Genomic DNA, 16,702 nt, shown 5'->3' on the forward strand with positions numbered 1-16,702 from the left:
ATCACACTCTACACTGGCACCGATAGAAAAAGGAAGCATACTGGCACAGAGTCCAACAGGATTTTTGTTATATTACATTTTTGTTTATTATTGTAAAAACCTTGTAGGTCAACTTGATATCATTGTAAAATGACTCTTATATATAAAAGAGATCATTGTAGACATTTTGTAAGGAAGGGATGTAAGTGAAAAAGTAAGGAGAAAAAGATTAGGCAGACCTATTATGCAAAATATAGGTTAAGGGGTATATGTAAAGAATAGAGCAGAAACTGGTACTGAATTTGGCATTAAAGATGCTATTGTAAAGCAGTACAAGTTATTGGATTTGTATAATCCACATTGTAAGTCAGTGAGACTTCCCATTTGAGCAGTAAGCTCTAGGCACTTGGCCTTCCTGCATGTGCAAGCCCCTATTATAAGTAATATTTGTAGGAATTTGCCAAGATCAAGGGCACAATGAAAAGCATAAAAAGAGACAATGGAATGACAAGAACAAACTGTATTCTCATCAATATGCAAATGATCAACTCTTGGTGAAAGGTTTGGTGAATATGTCAGCAACCTGCTCTACTGTAGGACAATACTGCAAATCAATGACCTGCTCCTGGATGAGCTCTCGGATATAGTGCATATGAATCTTGATGTGTTTGGTCTACTGGTGTTGGACCGGGTTCTTCGAGATCGCAATAGCACTCTGATTGTCGCAATGTAGAACTGTCGACCGTGGAGTGGTGAATCCAAACTCTATGAGGATCTACTAGAGCCAAATGGTCTCAGTCGTTGCATTAACAGTGCCTTGATACTCAGCCTCAGTCAAAAAGAGAGCAATAGCATGTTGCTTCTTGCTCTGCCAACAAATGGGGCGTGAACCAAGGTGAAAATTGTAACCAGAAGTAGACTTATGATCATCAAGATCGCCAGCCCAATCGGAGTCTATGTAACCAGCCAAGCAAAGTCCTGTGCCTGCTGCATAGTGAATCCCATAGTGATGTGTACCCTAGATGTAATGAAGGATGCGTTTGGCAGCTTTCCAATGAAGCTCATGTGGTTCCTGCATGAAGCGGGAAACCATGCCAACTACAAATGAAATATCAGGGCATGTATGAGTCAAGTAGATGAGACTACCCACAAGCTGATGATACAAAGTGGCATCAACTGGTGGAGAAGAACACTGAGCCTCAAGCTTGACTCCTGAAAGAAAGGGAGTCAGAGCAGGCTTACAATCAACCATATGAAAGTGTGCAAGTAGATCAAGAGCATACTTGGGCTACGATAGTGTAATCCCAGAAGGTGACTGTGAAATCTCTATCCCAAGAAAGTAGTGCAAAAGACCCAAGTCAGTCATAGCAAATCTATCATGCAAAGAAGATTTGACCCTGCTAATGATGGATGAAGTACTCCCTGTGATGATCAAGTCATCAACGTAGAGCACAAGTATCAAGTGAGAGTCATCTTGTCTTAAAATGTAGACATTCAGGTCAGAATGACACTTGGTGAACCCTGCAAAGAGAAGAAAGGAATCCATCTTGGCGTACCAAGCCCTGGGGGCCTACTTAAGGCCATAGAGAGATTTCCTTAGTCTGCAAACCAAGGAAGTATCCTAGATGAAACCTTGTGGCTACTCCATATAAATCTCCTCATCAAGATCACCATGAAGAAAAGAACTCTTCACATCCATCTGATGTATAGCCCAACCATGAGCTGCAGCAATAGCAAGTGTCAAATGAATGGAGTTCATCTTGGCTATGGGTGCAAAGGTCTCAGTATAGTCAACACTTGCAACCTGTGAGAAACCTTTCGCAACAAGCTGAGCCTTATACTTATCCACACTACCATCTGCTACAAACTTGGTCTGATAGATCCACTTACATCGAACCATCTTTCTCCCCTTAGGGAGATGGACTAGATCCCATGTGTTGTTCCTTATCAAGGAACTATACTCTTCCTCCATAGCTTGGTCCCACTTAGGAACCCCTGATGCTTCCCTAAATGTCTATGGATCAGAAGCGGTAGCAATGAATGCATGTGGAAGATCCTGATGTTGTGATTGAGTTCTCCATGTATCTGAAGGATCCCCAACAAGAGAACCTATGGACTCAAGTGTCTGTCAAGCCCAACGAGGTCTAGGTGGAGGTGGAGAATGAGGCTCCTCAACTTCAAGTGGACCCTATGGAGGTGTAACCCTGCAAGTCAGAGTTGAAGGAGTCTCATCATCTTAATCACTAACATCACTATCCACAATGGAGGAAGGTGGAGGAGGTAGAGAGGCTAAGCTAGGAGAGCTTTCCTCAAAGTGAACACTCCTCACAATGAACACCTCATGTGTCTCTAGATCCATCAGTTTGTATGCCTTAACACCCTCAGGATATCCAACAAATATGCAAGGTCGACTCTATGGTTCCAATGCCTTGCATTTCTGCGGAGGTATGTGAGCCCATGCTAGACACCCACAGACTCTAAAATATCTCACAATCAGTTTCCTACCAGCCCAAGCTTCAAAAGGAGTAATACCTTGCAAAGCTTTGTGAGGAACCCGATTCTGGATGTGTGTGGCACAACTGATAGCCTCTTCCCAAAAGGCGAGATCAAGAGAATGTGCATGTATCATACAGCTAGCCATTTCTTTGAGAATTCTATTCTTGCGTTCTGCAACCCCGTTCTGCTATGGAGTGTATGCAACATAATGCTAAAGATCAATCCCCTCAAATGTACAAAAATACTCAAGTCTCTTGTTCACATATTCCCTTCCAATATCTGTGCGAAGAATCTTGACCACTTTCCTTGATTGCTTCTCCACACGAGTCTTGAAGTCTTGAAATTTGTCAAATACTTCACTCTTATGAATGAGAAAGTAGACCCAAGTGAAGCGGGAGTAGTCATCAATGAAGGTAAGAACATAGCGGGCCTTACTAAATAAAGGTGCTGGAAATGGACCTGCTACATCACTGTGAACAAGTTGAAGAACTTCCAAAGCTCTCCAAGTTTTCCCTTTATCAAACTTCTCTTCGGGATGCTTGCCCATGGAACAACCTGAACATACACCCTCTGAAAAATTGATTCGAGGTAGACCTATGACCATGTCTTTAGTGCTGAGCTGTTGAAGATAGCGGTAGTTGAGGTGACCAAACTGCTCATGCCATAGATTACTTTCTAAATTTGAATGAGTAAGCAAGGCCCTAGAAGGTGAACTTGGCACAAAGTGGGAGAATGAATAAAGCCTTGAGTTGTCATTGACTTGTCCCACTGCTACCAAGGCATCATCATCAAGTTCCTTTACCACAACTGAATCTGGTGTAAACTCAACCTTTTTCCCATTCCCATAGTGAGTGATTTGGTAGATGGAGAGAAGGTTGGTAGACAAGTTAGGAACATAGAGAACATTCTCAAATGTTCCATCATCCATGTCAATTGAACCTTTCCCTTCAACCTCTACTTGTGTATCATCACCTATGTAAATGTGAGGTACCTTAGATGGCTACAATGAAGAAAACTGCTCCTTTGTAGAACCCATGTGATATGAGGCACCTGAGTCAAGTATCTATTGTTGTGAAGAACCTATTGTAGCCACAAATGCTTGCCCTTTTCCCTTAGACTGTGAGGAAGAGGAAGGAGAAGAATCCTTCTTTGTGTAGGCAGATGGCAAGTTGATGTTGTTTTTCTTGAGAAGATTAGTTAACTCATCAACTTGTTTTGCGTGGCATCAATGCTCATCATGACCATACTTCTTGCAATATGCACAAGTTGGTTTATCCTTCTTAGGTGGTGTCCCCGTCTTGGAAGAGGATGAAAAATCACCTTGTGATGGAGAGGATGATTGTCCTTTTTTCTGGTGTGGCTTAGACTTAGAGTGCTTCTTCTTCTTGTTGGAATCTTTGCCTTGACTTCCTTGATTCCCTTGATTAGCCACCAAAACCTTGGACTTTGAAGACTTGAGAAACCCCATGTTCAACAACTTAGATTGTTCCAATATTAACATTTCTGTGAAAACATCAAATGAAGGCACAACATAAGAACTCCCCACTGCCAAACAATGAGTTTGGAAGCTAGACACAAATGCTACATATTCTAGTGCAAGCTTATCCAATAAGTTGAATATCAATTGAGCATCCTTTTTGTCAATTCCACAATCCTTAAGCTTTTCTCTTAGCTCATTTGCTTTGGTGACATAATCTTGGATTGTATCAAAACTCTTGGGATCCAAGATGGTGAGCTCATTGTCAATCTAAAAGCCTCTGATTTCATCAACTTGTCCATACAAATTCTAAAACATATCCCAAACCTCTTTGATTGTTTTACACTTCTCAATGTGAAAAATGAGGTCATCTGATACATACTTGCACAAGGTTCCAAGAGCCATGCAATTCTTTGTGAACCATTCTAATTGAGCATTTGGATCAGCCTTAGGATCAGGTGGTGTTGTTATTGTTCCATCTATGTAATGTGTGAGACCCTTTTCCATTAATTTACTCCATACTTTAATTTTCCATGATGCATAATTATGTGGAGTTAAAGGTGGAAATTTATTAGGACTCATTGCAACAAAAATGGAAAGGGCACAAAGAGAGGCACAATCACACAAGACACCCCCCCAAATTCACTCAATCAAATAAACCCCCCCCAAAAGTGATGATTTTGGCACTTTAGTGCGTATACAATGGGCCACTTGCAAAAAATGGCAAAGTGGACTTTTGATTTACAATTTTACAACTACCTCAATAAGGCCAAAAGAGTCTCAAACTGATAATGCAAGAGATCTAACTAAGATCCAAGCAATTTACAAGTACCTAATAGGCCAAATAAGACCAATATCTAAAAGTATAATTTTCACTAAAAATCTCTAAAATTTGATCATATATTATGAAAGTAGATGAAAAAATAAGCATTTTCAAAAAAAACGGCACCTGAAAAGGAGGTCATATGAGCTCAAACGAGGCCTTTGAAGTTGTAGAATTGAGGATTGGACATGTATAGCTAAGAGAATCCAAAAATTTTGAAAAACCTATGCACCAAAATCAGAAAATAACCACACCACTGCAAAGATCATGAAATTTTAACCCATTTCAAAAAAAATTGCACCAAAAAAGGAGCAAAAATGAGCAAGTTATGGCCTTTCAAAGTTGGACTGCAAAACTGAAAAAGCCCAATGGAGAGGGGTCAAAAAAATTTCAAAAACTACTGATGTGGCGCTGACATCAGTAGTTTACTATGTTAAATTTGACGATTGTATGACCATTGCAAAAACTTCACCTCCCTACTGACTGGGCATCTGTACCGTACGGACAGGCTGACTGGGCGCGGATGTGGTGTATGAATCTTACAGGGTGTATGGTCTGTTGACATGGCGTACTATCAGTGCATATGGAGGTCTGCGCGTGTGCCACGTGGGGGGGTCTCGACAGCTGACTGGGCGATCGTCGAAGATCTTTTGCCGACGCCGGTAGGGAGACAGTCACCGAAGAGGAGGAGACCGGCAGGCCAGGTGCTGAGGGGGCCGACGGTGAGCTGGGAACCGAGGCAGCCGGCGGGCGGTCTGAGCTGTCAGCGGCAGTGGTGGTGGGAGACTCCGGCTCGGGGGTGGCGGACAACTCCGGCTCGGTGGCAGTGGGCGACATGGGCTTGCACGGGCGGTGGCGGCGGCGTACATGGTAGGTACGTGTCAGCAGCAGGACCTGCTACCTGCAGGGTACTGTAGAGTACGGGGGGTCTGGGGAACCCCAAATGCAACACAAAAAAAAAAAAAAAAATTGATTTTATTTTTTGTTTTTTTTTGAAATTTTTTTTTTTTTTATTCGCCTTTTTTGATTTTTCAAAAAAAAAATTTCAGAAAATATGAAATTTATTTATTTATTTATTTTCGAAAAATAATTAAAATTTTTTTGAAATCTGTACAATAATAGCCAAAATGGGGAAAAAAAATTTCTCACCAAAATAGGTTGACTTTATAGTCGAAATTTATGGAAACGGCCTCCCGGATTCAACAGTGATGTCCAAATCACTATATGACACCCCAAAAAAATGAAGATCCCCAAATCCAAAAATAGAAGCCTTCCATGATGTCTCCAAAAACCAATTAATGAGGCCCCAATAGCTCTGATACCATGTAGGAATTTGCCAAGATCAAGGGCACAATGAAAAGCATAAAAAAAGACAATAGAATGACAAGAACAAACTGTATTCTCATCAATATGCAAATGATCAACTGGATTAACCAATACAATGAATAGAGGCTTGTTTATATAGGCAAGGCCATATGGATGTATGAGCACACAAATATGACATGTGGCTCAATGAGAAACAAGGGTAGGTAAGAAATACTAGGGGTAGGTAGGAGAAATAATATAATATTCCACAAGAGGTGGATGACCCACCGAATGTGGAGTGTAACAGCAAAATAAGACCACTAAAGGTGGAATTTCTCCTACAAGCTCTATCCCTATGTGCACACTTCCCTAAATGTCGCAAATCCAAACTATGAAGAGATGTATTATCCTAAGTTAACTTAAGTAAGTGTAATAATATCTAAAATGAATATTTATTTACACCAACAATATTCTCTTATTGGCCAGTAAGTGAATATTGTGGGTTACAAATCCCACTGAGGTTTTTCCCACACAGGGGTTTTCTTGTTAAATCAATGTGTTATGGTGTGATTTTCATGTGGTTTCTTTCATTTCTATTTATTGCATTATTTCTTGCATATCGGTACACTGTTATAATATGTTCTACATGTTTTAAGATAAGAAATTCTAATTACCAGTCAGATATTGATTCACCCCCCCTCTCAGTATCTATGGGAATCCTAACAATTGGTATCAGAGCTTGGTCCTCTATTTTTAGAAGCCTAACAGCTTGAGGAAGATCTTGACGCTGATAAAGATGGAAAATCTGATGAAGTAATTAGAAGCAGCTCTCTCAGACTATGATGTAGAAAAATTGAAAGACATCAAACTTGAAGATGATCTAAAGGCAGCTCAGGATATCATTCAGGCACTTCAAGAGAATTTTACCATTGCAAGAAACAAGAGAAGATAATTATGTGAAAAGATGCAAAATGAGAATGATGAAAAGGAATCGCTTAATGATGAGTTAAGCAAGCTAAAACTGGAGAACATAACCATGAAGAATGAGATGCAGGATATGACTATGAGATTCTGTAAAAAAATTGAAGATAGGAAGAAGAATGAAGAAGAATTGACCAAGAGACTAAGTGATGCAGCAAATGAGAACACAAGACTTAGCTATGAAAATGACCTATTAAAGACAAATCTGATGCACACTCAGAATGACTCAAATGAACTGATGAGATAGAAAAAAGTCCTAGAAAGAGATCTAGATATTGCAAATCAACATAAAGAAAAATTCAAGAAAAGCTTAGAGGAACTTGGTAACTTGCTAAAGAATCAAAAACCTAAAGGTGACACTTATGGAATTGGCTTTGAAGTTGGAAAAAGCTCTAGTACTGCAAACACTCAAGATCATAGCAAACCGGTAAGACAACCTAATACTTATAAATTCAATGGAAAATGCTTTAACTGTAATAAGTACGGTCATAGAGAAAATCAATGTAGATCTAAAAGTTATCAGAATATCAACACACCCACCGATCAATGTTCAAAATGCAACAAAGTTAATCATAACTCTGAAAATTGTAGAATGAATGTGAGATGTTATGTTTGTGGAAGATTTGGACATTTATCTAATCAATGCAGAACACAAACTGACATAAGTTATGAGAAAGCTATTCAGAAGAATAATGTAACTTGTTATGCATGTAACAAGATTGGGCATATTGCAAAATTTTGTAAAAGCAAAGGATCATCAATAGACAACAAAAGCTCTAGCTTGAAAGGTAAAGAAAAAGTTGAAGAGGTTAAGAAAGAATTCTCAAAACAAGGGATTAAAAAGTCTAACCTAAATGCTGGGAATACTCCTCCACTGATAGAACCAATCAATAATTCACCGGCAGGACAAAGTAGTGCTTCACCAGCAGGATAGAGTAGTACTCCACCGGCATGAAGCTCTTCATTAAACTGAAGAAAATCTTCATTGAGGGTTTGGCAATAAATAAGACATATGCTAATATTCCCTCGGTTAGAGATGAGAAGTTGGAAATTATTACCGGCAGACAATGTTAAGTGAATACTTAACCGGCATGCATTTAATGTGGTAGATGGAAAAAAGACCTTATAAAATTGTGGTTTTGGCTCCATATCATTTCACTGAGATTTTGAACCTACGAAGAGCGTGAAGATTTTGAGCTAAGGCATTTCGAACAAGAGGCAAGAACACTTCAAGCAATCATCCATCCTAAAGGCAATAAAAGGTATTTTATCATGGCATCCACCTCTACACTTGAATATATAGTAAACCCTACTATTGTTGAGGTTATAAAACACCCTAGGCCCATGTTTCAACTAGTTCCCAAAGTAGAAAAGAAAGATGATACTTTAGGTGCTTTTTCTCAAATTCCTAAAGGAGTTGTTTATGCTGAAGACCCCAAAATTTACATTCACTGCAACATTGAGGAACTAGGAGATGAAGAGATTAAAACCATGTTTAAATCTGTCATATGTGATGAATCCGGTAATATAAAAGATGAACATAAGATCATTGAAACCCTAAGATTTACAGAGATCCTTAGCATTCCTGAATTCCCCAAGGATGTGATTAGGATAGTCTTAAGTAGGGTTCATGGTGAATTTTTCTGGTTAGATGCAATTCACAAAATCACCAAGGAAGCTATCAAAGCTGTCATAGGGTTACTGACCACCGGTAAAAGGCCAGACAAAACTAAGAAGGTCTCCAATGACCTAGTTACTCAGCTAACTAGTGCTACATCTGATAAAAGGTCCTTAAGAGTCAATGATGTAAAAGATACTAATGTAAGATTTATCAGCATGATATTAGGATATAAGGCAACTCATGCAAATAGACTCAATTCAGTGTCAAGTCTGTGCATTAAGAGTGATTATGACATGGTCACAGATAATGCAAAGATTGATGTATGTGAGTGGTTGAAGGATGAATTAATTGAAAACTTAGGCAAGATTAAGAAGGACAAGAAAGGAACTTTTAGGTTTGGAAATCTGCTAGTATGTTTGATGCTACATATAACCAAATGGGTTCCCAGTGTAGGCTACAAAGAACTTGGATATGATATACCGGTAGGTAAATAGCTAACAAAACTATTCAACAATATGGGAGAAGATAAGGATCAAAATATCCAAGACTATTTTCAAGCACTTAAGGCCAAAATGAAGAAAAGAATCCGATTATCACAAAAGATTGTTGACAAATATAAGGATAACATATGCTTTGTAATTAAGAAGGATGAGATCTGGATGGAAGCAGTCATCCCTAGGATAGTTTGGGTAACAGAGATGGGCTACGAAATAGATGATCAAATAATTGAAACATATGCTAAAGCACTTCTAGAAGCCCCTAAAGAACCTAAGGAAGAAGTATTTGGTAGTGCAGAAACTATTGAAAGCCAAATACAATCTAAGTAGAGAGTAAAAAAAGTTGAGGCAGTTGTAAGAAGAGGTTCTAGGCAAGCAAAAGAAATCAAGGACAAAGTAATGGAACAAACAGTATAACAGAGGATGAGTTAGTAGCTCCACAACCTGAAACTCACCTATCATCGGTAGGCACATCTTCAGAGAATGTCATTCCTGCAACTTTCAAGAGAGTTGTAAGGAAAAAAGATCCCTCACCAGCAACCACACCCTCACCTAGGAGGACAAGACAAAAACAACAAGCAGTGAGATCTCTGGTAAGAAAGGCTACACCAAAGAAGAAATTGACACCCAAGAAGAAGAAGAGGACAAATAAGGACATGGCCCCTTTTGACATACTATTGAATGAAATTATAGAGGAAGGAAAACTGAAGAATATAGAAAAATTGTATGACACTCAGACTGCAGATGAAAAAGAACAAGTGGAAAACAGTGTTATATTATATATGGACATGTATAAGAAATTTTTGATGGAAGTAGTGGATGAAGTACCAGATGAACCATTCAAAAGGCTGGAAGTAAGGAGACAAGCAGTAGTAGAAATTGACAAGAAAATAAAGTTAGAAAAGATACTTATTGTATACCTAGTGAATTCACCCAAAGAAATTGATGACTTAATTGCTGAAGCCAACCAGTCAGTATTTTCTACTGCACACCAACACATTGCTTTAATGGTTGGAAGAGTTAATGAGGTGACTGAGGAGACAGAAAATGCATGGGATGTTTTCCTAGTGGAAAAAGAAACACAAGAAGAATACATGAGCCACAAACCTATAAAGGTTTATCAGAAGGATAAAGACAAGGGTAAAGGTAAAGTTGGTGGACCACCTAGTATCAAGGTTAAAGACAACTTAACCCCACCTCCTTTGATTACTCCACCGGTAACAACAACAACTACATGTTGGTGTAAATAATTATTCATCATAGATATTATTACACTTTACTTAAGTTTACTTAGGTACATGCATTTCATAGTAGTTTGGGTATGAGACACTTGGGTGTTTGTGCCACATTGGGATAGTGTGTGTAGGAGAATTTCCACCTTTTATGGTGTCGAACTTGTTGTTACACTCCACATTCAGTGTGTGATCCACCTCATGTGGAATATTATATTGTTTCTCCTACCTACCCAAACCTATTTCCTACCTACCCTTGTTTCTTATTGAACCACATGTCATGTTTGTGTGCTCACATATCCATATAGCCTTGCCTATATAAGTAGGCTCATATTCATTGTATTAAATGAATGCTTAATGATCCAGTTGAGCATATTTTTCATTTTGATAGAATACAGTTTATTTCTATCATCTAATTTTTTCTCTCTTATTTGTGCTTTCCATTGCCTCTTGATCTTGGCAAAATCTCACATGGTATCAGAGCCATTAGAGTGTCATTGGTTTGCTAATTGAGAGAAATTTGATGCTATTTGGGGTTGTGTATTTTGGAGTTTTCTATTGTAGGTTATTATTTAAGCTTGATGGTTCAAATATGAGGTTACCATTGGATTGAGGAGGTCCAAGAAAGTTAGTTTTACCTTTTTTTTCTTCCAAATCGAACTTCAGAGGCCAAATCTAGAGGCATTTGAAGTTTGACGCTGCAGCGGAAATTTTCCAGAAATTATAATTTTGCAGGCAATTTTCAAATAGCAATATCTCACTCATCCGGACTAGTTTTTTCGAGCAATTTTTTTCATTGTGGGGTAGAATTTTGTGATCTATATAGTGGTGCCAGTGTTTTCTATGTTCAGATACAGGCTTTTTGAAAATTGTGAAATCCCGATTTTTACAACTTTGGAGGCTTCGTTTGGGCTCATATGGACTCCTTTTCAGGTGCCATTTTTTTTGAAAGTGCATATTTTTTCATCTACTTTTATAATCTACCATCAATTTGCATTGATTTTAAGTAGAAATTGTACTTTTAGTATTTGGCCATTTTTGGCATATTTGGTACTTGCATTTTTCTTGGATCTCAGTTTAGATCACTAGCAGTATTTGTTGAAGTCTCTTAGATCTCATTTTGAGAAGTTGTAAATTGAAATCAGAAGTCCACTTTGCCTTGTTTTGCAAGTGGCCCATTGTATATGCACTAAGTATAAAGTGCCAAAATCACCATTTTGGGGGGATTTCTTGATTGAGTATTTTGGGGGGTGTCTTGTGTGATTGTGTCTCTCTCTATCTTGTATTTTTTCATTTTTGGTGCTATGGGTTCTCCTAAATTTCCACTTTTAACTCCTCATAATTATGCATCATGGAAAATTAAGGCATGGAGTAAACTAATGGAAAAATGACTCATTCATTATGTAAATGAAATTATTACAACACCACCTAATCCTAAGGCTGATCCTAATTCTCAAATTGAATGGCTTACTAAGAATACTATGGCACTTGGAACTCTTAGAAAGTATGTATCAGATGACCTTATTTTTCACATTGATAAGTGTACAACAATTAAAGAGGCTTGGGATATTTTTAAGAAATTGTATGGTCAAGTTGATGAGATTAAGGGCTACAAGCTTGATAGTGAACTCACAACATTGGATCCCAAGGATTTTGATACAATCCAAGATTATGTCACAAAAGCAACTGAGTTAAAAGCAAAGCTACAGGATTGTAGAATTGACAAAAAGGATGCTCAATTGGTTTATAACTTGTTGGACAAGCTTCCTTCAGAGTATGCAGCCTTTGTATCTAGCTTTCACACCCATAGGTTAGCTCAAGGTTCCTCATACACTTCTCCCTCATTTGATTCATTCACAGAGATGTTGATACTTGAGCAATCCAAGTTGACCACGATGGGGATTCTCAAATCTTCAAAGTCACAAGCTTTGGTGGCTAGCAAAGGGAATCAATGTAATCAAGGAAAAGGGAAGAATCAAAAGCAACCTAAGTCTAAACCACAACAATATGGAGCACAATCTTCCTCTCCACAACAAGGTGATTCACCATTCTCACCTAAGAGGAAATCATATAAGGACAATCTTTTTTTGTGGATATTGCAAGAAGTCGGGACATGATGAAAATCATTGTTATAAGAAGGATATTGATGAGTTGAAGAATCTTCTTGAGAAGAATAGAATCAACCTACTTTCTAGAATGTCTACATCGTCTTCTTCTTCAAGGGATAAAGGAAAGGATCACTCTTTTGGGATAGATAAAGGAAAGGGACAAGATCTTTCTGCTACTACAAGTCATGATTCAGGGAGATGGCTTCTAGATTCAGGGGATTCTCATCATATGGCATCTTCACAGTCTATGTTTTCTACATTTGAGCCTTGCCACATGCCATAGATTTTGATGGGCAATCATACATACATGGATGTGATTGGGAAAGGATCTATTTCCATTGGGGATAACTCCTTCAATGATGTGTTGTGTGTACCCCACTTGACAAATAATCTTCTTTCCATCTATCAAATCACACATGGGGCAACTAGGAAAACTGTGGAGTTCACACCTGATTCAATTACCATTAGAGACTTGGAGAGTGGAGCTATCACTTCGACTGGGGTGGTTGATCATGCATCTCAGTTGTACTATTTTTCACATTTTGGTCCTATTGATGAGGTTGATTCTTCCTATGTTGATGATTCAGATTTTGAGGAGAACTTTGGACACTTGAACATGGGGATTCTCACACGTGACCCCATTCTTGAGTCTTGTATTTCATCTCCGCATATTGATATCACATAATCTATTTCACCTGATGATGCAGATAGTGCGATAGTTTTGCCTTCATGTGATTCAGTGCAGCGGGATATTTCATGTCTTCCAGCTTCAGTTGATTGGGATGCCTACTTGACAGACATTGTAGGTTTGTTTGTGGAATCCTACATTACAGATTTGGGGGACATCATTGAAGACATTCATCTTCTCTTTGATGAAGATGATCCTTCTTTGATTGTTGCGAAGGAACACTCTGACCCTCTTGTTCATTCTCTACATGATCATTCTTTCAAGGTTGACATGATTGTGGATACTTATGTACAGCAGTTGGATGAGGTCTCTTTATTTTTTGAGGAGACATGTGATTCTTTGGGACATGTTCTACATCCATCTCCACTAGATCTTGGAGTGCCTTTTTCAGTAGTGTGGCACAGTTTACCACCTTTGGAGGGGGTATCTTTCAGCATCGACACGGGGACACTTGAGTAGTTTTCAAAGATTCCTTTCATCATGAGTTTTCTTCATACATCTTCCCTTCATGATTGGGGAGACTTCATGGATACACCTTTGGTTTTGTTTCTTCCTAAGGGGAGGAACGTGGTTCGATGTTCATGGAGTAGTTTCTTCATTCATCTTCGAGCTTCTATCATTGGTGCAGATTCCACATTGAGGGGGGGCTTCCTAGTCTCTCTTCTTCTTCTTCTCTCATATGGGGGGGACTTTATCCTCACATGGGGTTTTGTCCTTCACATACTTCTATGAGAGTTCTTTGTATCTAGTTTTTCATCTCTCTTTTGGGGGAGGGTCTTTTCCCATTGGGTTTTTCTCTCTTTCCCCGCTTTGTGAGAGATTTCCTTGCATTGGTTTTCATGCATTTGCATTTGTACATGGGTACCTAACGTGGCCTAGTAGTTGGGACCAATCTTGCATTGCTTAGTTCCATTGTAGACTTAAGTACATTCCCCCAAGTTGCACTTAAGGGGGGGTGTTGGTGTAAATAATTATTCATCATGGATATTATTACACTTAAGTTTACTAAGGTACATGCATTTCATAGTAGTTTAGGTATGAGACACTTGGGTGTTTGTGCCACATTGGGATAGTGTGTGTAGGAGAATTTCCACCTTTTATGGTGTTGATCTTGTTGTTACACTCCACATTTAGTGGGTGATCCACCTCATGTGGATTATTATATTGTTTCTCCTACCTACCCACACCTATTTCCTACCTACCCTTGTTTCTTATTAAACCACATGTCATGTTTGTGTGCTCACATATCCATATAGCCTTGCCTATATAAGCAGGCTCATATTCATTGTATTAAACGAATGCTTAATGATCCAGTTGATCATATTTTTCATCTTGATAGAATACAGTTTATTTCTATCATCTATTTTGTTCTCTCTTATTTGTGCTTTTGATTGCCTCTTGATCTTGGCAAAATCTCACACTACAAAATATCAACCGCCAGTTGAAAGTATGGATGTAGAGGATGTCAATCCTAATCCTGAAGTCTTATATACAGTGGATGTTGATACTCAAAAGATCAACATTGTGGTAGACAAAGATACAGCTGATAAGACTGACATGGCTAGTGAGCCTCTAGTAGATGAGCAAACTGAAAACACACAAGAGAAATCGACAGATGACAAAAAACAACAGGTAGAAACTCAGACTCAGACTGAAACAGAGCAACAAACAGAGAAACAAGCTCCGAAAACAGGCATAGGTTCACAAGGAAATAGAGCAACCGACAACTGGAGAAGTAGAAAAACCATTGCTTAAGGAAATGCAAACACAAATAGACCTACCAGAGGTCAATACAAGCTTGGTTACTTCCACCGGTGGTACTCACAATGTAGGTTCCTCATCATCAAGCTACCAATCAACTAATGTGATTGAAGTACTCTTAGATTCAATTAAGAGGATAAGAGATTGTAGCCCACAAGCTTATAAGGCAATAGATGACACAATCCCAATTTTGAAGGTAATTGCTCCTAACTGTAATATAGACAATAAAGATTCTTTAGGACAACTTGATACCTTGTGAAAATATATCATTGAAAACATTGAAAAAATAAAGGAAGAGACATTGAAGGACAAAGTAGAAATTGAAAAACAAAGATTCTTTGATGCGCAGATAAAGAAGTCTACTAGGGATTTTGACACACTTCTACTGGAACTGTGTAACTTATTGAAAGAGGACAAAACTCTATATAAAGACACCTATAAGATAAAATTTTTGACTGTAGACATAGATAAGAAAATAAGCAAGGTACAGGATGAAATCAATAAACTTGCTAATAATTTTGTTAACTCATCTGATACATTATCAGTTTTTAAGCAAAAGATAACAAATTTTGAGGAAGAATTACTTAAATTAGAAAGAGAAAAGGAGAGAATAGTGAATAAGGAAAAGAATCTGAGATTAAAACTAAGTCCAAGATTGGACTATCTAGCATCATTGTGGAAGGAAATATCTGAGGCACTGATATAGGGACAGAAAACACCGGCAAAGCATCTGGAACACCTCACCAGTACAGTTAAAAGAACAAAGACAACAATAAGTGATAGTAAAAAGTTTATGGAGAGTATAAACTTAATTTTGGTAGATCTATTTCAAATTGTGATCACACAGGTACAAGGTTGAGACTACAACTCTACTGACATCTTGATAACCTTTGTCATTAATGCCAAAGGGGGAGTAATGGTGTGAGAAAATTCAAAAATCACAGGAATCATATGCTTAGGGGGAGCACACATTTTTTGTAACATTTTTTTTGGACTTCACATTTTTTGATACACTTTTGAAATTTCTCATGAGTGTTGCCATCAATGCCAAAGGGGGAGATTGTTGGCATATGCACACTCCAATGAGACATTGTATTTGATTGAAGGTTTTTTCATTGATGGCAACCTTACAATCCTATGGCACTGACAAGGCATTACACGAGCAAGGCATTACACCGACAAGGCATTACACTGGCATCAGCAAATCACACTCTACACCGGCACTGGCAAAAAAAGGAAGCATACCGGCACAAAGGCCGACAAGATAATTGTTATATTACATTTTTGTTTATTATTGTAAAAACCTTGTAAGTTGACTTGATATCATTGTAAACGACTCTTATATATAAAAGATATCATTGTAGACATTTTGTAAGGAAGGGATGTAAGCAAAAAAGTAAGGAGAAAAATATTAGGCAGACCTATTTCGCAAAATATAGGTTAAGGGGTATATGTAAAGAACAGAGTAGAAACTGGTACTGAATCTGGCATTGAAGATGCTATTGTAAAGCAGTACAAGTTATTGGATTTGTATAATCCACATTGTAAGTCAGTGAGACTTACCATTTGAGCAGTGAGCTCTAGGCACTTGGCCTTCCTGCATGTGCAGGCCCCTATTGTAAGTAATATTCTCTTATTAGCCAGTAAGTGAATATTGTGGGTCACAAATCCCACTGAGGTTTTTCCCACACCAAGTTTCCTCATTAAATCAGTGTGTTATGGTGTGATTTTCAT

This window comes from Cryptomeria japonica, chromosome 10 (genome assembly GCF_030272615.1).
Source record: "Cryptomeria japonica chromosome 10, Sugi_1.0, whole genome shotgun sequence".
Lineage (NCBI taxonomy): Eukaryota > Viridiplantae > Streptophyta > Pinopsida > Cupressales > Cupressaceae > Cryptomeria > Cryptomeria japonica.